Source organism: Chinchilla lanigera, unplaced genomic scaffold (genome assembly GCF_000276665.1).
Source record: "Chinchilla lanigera isolate Chin_1 unplaced genomic scaffold, ChiLan1.0 scaffold00028, whole genome shotgun sequence".
Taxonomy (NCBI): Eukaryota; Metazoa; Chordata; class Mammalia; order Rodentia; family Chinchillidae; genus Chinchilla; species Chinchilla lanigera.
Genome location: NW_004955429.1, coordinates 2976971 through 2984228, shown reverse-complemented (window position 1 = coordinate 2984228; position 7258 = coordinate 2976971).

Genomic DNA, 7258 nt, shown 5'->3' with positions numbered 1-7258 from the left:
CACAAAATTGGTATGTTAAAGCTACAATCCTCAATCACCACTGTGATGGCATTAAGAGGAAGGGCCATTAAGAGGAAGTGATTAGGCTTAGATGAATTCACAAAGATGGAGCTCCTCATGATGGAATCAGTGCCTTTGTAAGAGACATCGGAGCTTCCTCTCTCTGCCGTGTGAGGTGGTATGTTTTTTATGCCTACCCTGAAAAAGTGGGCACCTACAAGCCAGAAAGAGAGCCCTCACTGTCAACTGAATCTACTGGTACTTCTGTCTTGGACTTCCTAGTCCCCAGAATTATGAGAACTAAATGTCCTTTTTTAAAGCCACTTACTGTAGTATTTGGTTATAGCAACCTGAACTGGTTGTGACACTACTCATCTGAGTACAGCCCCATTATTAAACAAACATACACCTCTTTGTAAGCAAAAAGCTAGAACTTTAATCTCTTTTCTAGGCCACATCAAAGTATGCTTAAACTAAAATGTCTTGATAACACAGATGAGTCCAAATGTATCTAACATCAAAGGACAGCCACGTGGCCAATTAGACTGTTGAAGAGGCCACTCCGACAATAATGTGGAGCTTCTGATGAAAGTTTGAAAAGACATAAAATTGGTTATGACAAGAATCAGCCCAGAACTTGTCACGTCCACATGAACTTCTGTGCATCCAGAGACTCGTTCCTGACCTAACCTCCCTCTCCTCTCACTTAGCTAGGCTTGAACATAGGGTGTCAGAGGGTACGCCATCACTAGAAATCTAGAGACCCAAGGGTCAGGTCCTGGGCTTCTAAGCAGTTTTGGAAGCCAAGATCTAGAGGTGAGGTAGAAAGTGTCTGTGAGCATATATAATCAAAAGATCCAGTAAATAGATCAAATACTTGTTTCCTAAGCCTCAAAGGGGAAAATCTCTGGGCATTTTAGCTAGAAAGGACACTTATATGTGACACAGGTCTTAAAATCAAGGACTAGATCACACAGGCCTTCTTCCCTCACAAGCAAATAATCTAGAAGAAGCCACCCAGGAGCAGTGAGAGTATTCCACAGAGCTCGCAAACATCCAAGCATCTCACATTTTGAAGCTCTGGCATTCTTACTACACAACTTTGAAATTCCAGGTCATTTCATGGCACAAGAGGGTAGTAATAGGGTTCATATTTCAAGTAGCAGGAAGGGAGATGTAAGAGAAAAAAGCACTGCCTGAAAGTTCCCTGTAAGGCCCTCACTGAGCTGTCTTGGGCCAAACTGCACTCCCACTGCCATAGATAGCACAAGGCAGGCTAGAATGGAGACCCTCGAACTGGACTCATTAACCAAGATTCTGTGTTGAGGAAGAAGAAAGTGGATGGTGAAGCTGACTGATAGTCTCTAACATGAAATATTTAAAAATTTAAATAATATGCAATTTAAATAATAAGCAAAGTTTCTCATTTGCACTTTCCACTTTTAATTAGATAAAGGTTGAGTGGGAGGAGTCTAAGAGAAGAAGGTTGGGGAGAAGTGGGCATGGACTGTTCAGCCTTTCAGCCAAGTCTTCAGGGATTCAATTTTGAGTCAGGCGGACTTGTGCCTGGGTTGTCATCTAAGCAACTCCCCCCAGCTGAAGAGGAAGGACAGTTGCCTGGCAAGGCGAAGCAGATAGGTAGGAAAATGTCACTCACAGGCTCTAAGCCCCAGCATGACATAGATGGAGCCAATTGCTTCCTCTATGACCCAGAATAATGAAGACAAGATGCTGAAAGCTTTAACTGGTGGTAGGGTCTGGAGACCAGGCAGATGGGCAGTGGGTACAGACTTTGTGACCCTGCCCACAGGGGGTTGCTGGGATCCACATCACAAAGTCCAGATGAAAGAGCAGCATATCATCATGAAAGATAGTTTGTAAAATTTTTGAGTAAGATTTCCTTTAAAATAATAATTAAAAAAACAGTTGAAATAAGGATAGAAGCTAAAACAATGAGGAATGGATGAACAAAAATGTTTATTTTTCCAAATACCATTTCATTAACTAACTATAAGTTGCATGGCTCCAGGAAAGAAAAATAATTTGGCTTTTGTCTCTTCTAGAGAAGAAATTGCAATTAAAAAGGGGAAAAATCTTTTATTGTTCTAGTTGGGGGAATTTAAATTTTTAGCAAGGAATTATTTTGCCCTTGTACCTGGGTTATAGGATATAAAACTGAATAAAGCAAAACAAACCAGTAATAGCTGGTGTGGTTTTGAAACTGACTGGTCAGTTGACTACACCAGAATCCTTTAATACCATTAGCCATCAACACTGAAAATACTGTCATATGTTTTACTGTGCCTGAAATTCGTTTTATATTGACTTCCATTTTGACCAGATACCTTCTTCTATTTTGGCAAAGATGAGAAAGGAAGGAAGGAAGGAAAGAAGGAAGGAAAGAAAGAAGGAAAGAAGGAAGGAAGGAAGGAAGGAAGGAAGGAAGGAAGGATGAAAGGAAGGAAAGAAGGAAAGAAAGAAGGAAGGAAGGAAGAAAAGAAGGAAGGAAGGAGGAAGAAAAAGAAGGAAGAAGGGAAGGAAGGGATGTTGGAAGGGAAGGAGGGAGGAAAGAAGGAAGGGCTAGGATGAAGGAAAGAAAAAAGGAAGAAAGAAGGATGAAAAGAGTAAAGGATAGAGAGAAGTAGAAAATTTGAGGCTGAAGTACTAGGAAAATTTTCCCATTGAAAGCATATTTTGGGGGTTGGGGGTGGGTGTAGCCCATTGATAAAGTGTGTACATTGCAGCCCTGGGTTCAATTTCCCTTACCACCAAAAATAAAAATAATAAAATATTCTTTGCTGTGTTCATTGAAAGAATAAAGTAAATGTAATATTACTTAGCCTCTGAATATTGCCACATGAGCAACAGATTAAGGCAATGAAAACCTTACCAGGGTCTACTGTAAGTTTGTTGACCTCGCTCACTGGTCCTTGGTATAATTCACAAGGGAAGGCACCACCCTAGTGTGAAGACCACAATAGCCTGAAGTTACTAACATCTGTTCTTGTTCACAGTTTGCAAAACAATTCGTGCAGATGTTATCTACACAACAACCCCATATTGGTGTACAGAAGGCATTATGATTGGCCTCATTTTATAGTAGGGGAATGGAGTGAGAATGTAAACATCATCTCTGGCTTGCTTGTCTTTATGATGATGGGTGTTTAAGTATTGTATTTCACACTATGGCTCTTAGAAGAGACACTAACTTAGAAAGAGGCAATTCAGAAAATGAAGGGTCCCTAAATCCCCTCCACCCTCTGATTCCCACACATGCCTGCACCCTCTACTGCTGCTGCACCTCCATGCATTCCTAAAGCTTACCTCTCAGAGGGCAGAGGTCATCTTTAAGGTAAGACTGAAAGAATGAGAGACAACATTGAACAAAAAGCTAGGATATGTGCATTCCAGGCAGTGAGATGCTTCTCAATACTCAGAAACAGAAAAGAAAAAAAACAAGAGTGTCTTGAACTTGATGAGCTATGGGACAAACAGCTATGAGACAAGTAAGGTCAGAGAGATTGGCTCAGCACTAGATCTTGCAGACTTGGAAGTCATGGCAAGGAGTTCAAATTTTATCCTAAGGACAAGGGCAAGTTCAGATTTCATGTAAGCACAGAGTGTTCAGGGAGGTGGGATACACAGTAGGTGAGATGTGTTTATTTAAGGAATAGAACAAAGGGATGTGCTAATGCAGCGATGGCAAACCTTTCAGAGACAAGTTCCCAACTGTAACTCAAAACCCTTTGATTCATGGCAAAGTGCCAACACTGCAATGAAACCTGAATGCTGAGGTTTTAGTTCAAGAAAAAATCAACTCATACATTAACATCTTTTGTCTTAAAAGAAAAACAAATAACATGTGTGCCATAGGTTCACCATCACTGTGCCAATGCATTAGATGAAGAAAAAATAAAAGAAATAGAAGAAAAAATTAAAAAAAAAATTAACTCTGGCTCCTACACTTTGTGTTGAGCAGTCAATCAGGAGGAAGGGATCCTCTTTTGATGAGATGAGGAAAACTAGAAGAATTGGCTTAAGGGAAAGTTAGACATGTTGTTTTCTCTAAATGTATTAAATACGCCAGGGAAATAGCTCAGTGGCACAAGTGCCTGCCTTGCACCTCAAGGTCTTGAGTTTGATTCCTCATTCCAAAAAAAAAAAGTACTAATTCAAAGTACTTGTTAAACACCCAAGTGGAAAGATGAAGAACACAACTAGATAAAACCCAATAACTATATCTGAACTAGTTAGACTCTTGTGGCAGAGACAGAGGCAGACTCACCATGTAAAACAGGGTAAAGATAGTGTTATGGTTTGTGTCTAGATGTCTCCTCAAAGCCTCATGTGGTCTCAGAGTTTTTTCAGAGGTGACTGAATCTAGAGTTTGTGACTGATCCATGGTCCAATGCTGGGATTAAGGGTGTGAGTACTACACCCACCCTAAGGCAGGTAGCTTGCATACAGTATAAGGGACAGAAAGAGGCTTGTCTCCTCCTCTCTCCTGTTGCATTTGCTGTTTTCAGCTGCCATAAACTGTTGCCCTTTGCCATGTGCCACCCTGACTTGGAGCTGATTATGGACTGAAGCCTTCACAAACCATGAGCTAAATAAACCTTTCCTGCATTAACTTTGGGTGTCAGGCATTTTAGCTCAGTAATGACAAAGGTAATGAAGACAGCTGGGAAATGTCAGAAAAAAAATTATAACTTTGAAATGAGAAAAAAAAGATTAGTGGATGTCCTGTCTCACTGAATCATCCTGGTTATCTCTCTTGCATTGTCTTTGAGTTGTTTGCAACTCTGAAATGTAAAAAACTGGTAATAATATAGATGATTCTTGCCCACAAAAAGTGCAAATTGTGTCTGGCAAAATGTAATTGCTTTGCCCTGGGGATAGACTAGTATTTTATCTATTTATAAATCATTCCAACATTGTTTTATTGCATATAAACATGTGTTTCTTTGAAACACTTGTAATATCTTACAAGTTCCCTCATTAATTAATGAATTAAGTAAAATCCTTGGCAAGTACTGATTTTATATTTGTATGAGAATCTTGCATTTTATAGTTTAAAAAATATCATTTAACAAGAGCCCAGTACACTTTCCAATAAAAAGAAAATGAGGAGGAAAAAATAGCTTAACCAACGACTGTGTAGAGCTATGGGCTATCCACAGCTAGGTATCTGAGGAAAAAAAGGCAGCAGAAAAAGCCAGACTAGACCCAGAACAATTCTGCCTCTGACTTTGAACCTACATCTCTCTGGTTTTTGTGTTAAAGGAGGAAAGTTTTATTTAGCTGACAGTTGGTAGAGGCTTCAGTTCGTAGTTGACTTGCTGCAAGCCAGGGCAGAGGGGCATGGCAGAGGAGAAATAGTTCATAGTGGGCAGAAGGCAGGAAGAGAGTGAGCGGCAAGTGGTAAGTAACCAAACCTGCACCTCTCTGATGGAAGAGACTTACAAATAACATTTCTTCCCCGCTTGAGTCCTGAAAAAACATTGAACAAGAGACAAATGAATGATTATAGGAAACCAAATATCACCTTTGTAACTACAAAAGATAGGCTGAGGGATGCAGGACAGTATGAGATCTGAGTGGGCTGTCACCGAGTCCCAGAATTATGCTGAATCACCCGCACAGATCATAACATTACTAAGCCAAAAAAAATCTGTTTAACAAATGTTGCCTAGATAACTAGAAAAATGCACTAGAATACTTGAATCTCAAATTCTATTATACCACCATAAAAATTAATTCAAGACTGATGATATACAAAAACTACAACACTTCTACAAGAAAACATAGGAAAAATCTTCATAGTCTTGGGGTAGACAAAGATTTCATAGATCAGACATGTATACCTAAAAACCCCTTATCATAAAAAAAAATATTGATACATCAGACTTCATCAAAATTCAAAACACCAAGGGGAGAAAACCTTCATTAAATTATACACTGAAAAAACTTTGGACATGACTCTATGTAAATTAAGAATGTTGCCAAGCGTAGAGGCGCACTCCTGTAATCTCAGCACTCAGGAGGCTGAGGCAGGAGGATCATTGCAAGTTTGAGAACAGCCTGGGCTACAAAGTGAGCTCAAGGCCAGCCTGAACTGCATAGCGAGACCCCATCTCAAAAAGACATAAAAAAAATTAATTAATTAATTAATTAAGAATGTTCAATTGAGAAAAAGATATGTTGTAAAAATTTTTTAAAGTAAGAGCACATAAATAATAATTAAACAATAGTTATTAGCATATGCAGAAACAAAACCATCATCAATTTACAACACGAATACCTTCTCTTATAGGCCATTCAATGAAATCAAGATTTATTGGAAAGTGGAGGAATTTTGTTATGTTAGTTTTCTTTCATCTCTAGGAAACAAATAAAATTATTTAATCTAAAGCAAACCATAATTTAAATGCTTCGATTGACTACGACCATGTCGATAACCCAAAGGTTTCAGGGAAATAATCTGTGCTGTTTATATGTTTATATCCAGCCAGTCAGTGTTCACAGACAACATTTTAAAATGATTCTGGGCTCTTCAAAAGCTACCAAATCTTACTTTGAAGTTCTAAAATATTGAGCAGGGTAATACTAGAATAAATTTCCATACTTTTTTCATACTTTAATCAATGTAACTACTATAATCTTGTCATGGATACACACATAGAGAAAATTAACATCAAAATTAGAAATGGCTGCCACTCTTCTCCCTGAGGGAGCTCTACCAGATAGCTTGAGGCACTTGTGTCTTTTTGGCATGCTCACCAAAAGTCACATGGATCTAGCACAAAGGTAAATACAAATACTTTAAGTTGTATAAAAAAGATTTCTAATAAAATTCATGTTCTAAACTTCTCATATGTGTAACATTAACATTTCTTAAATCCTGTGTTTTTAAGTGGGTTCAGTCTTAACACAAAAATCTCTTTGCTGTAGTAGTACAATTATTTCATTACCTCCCCGTGGTACTTAGGCTCTGCAATAGTCGATAACTCGTAGCCTATGGTACTGGTTAGAGCTTCTGGATAATTAGGAGTATCTGACTTCATATTGCTTCCTGCAAAATTTTTTTTTTTTTTTTTGGTACTGGGAATCAAACTCATGATCTCAGGCTTGCCAGGCAAGCGCTTAAGCCACTGAGCTATACCTCCCACCCTTCCTGTACAATTTTGAATTTCTCTCCCTTCTCTCTATATCTCTCTCCTCTGTCTCTTTATCTCTGACTCTCTCTCTCTCTCTCTCT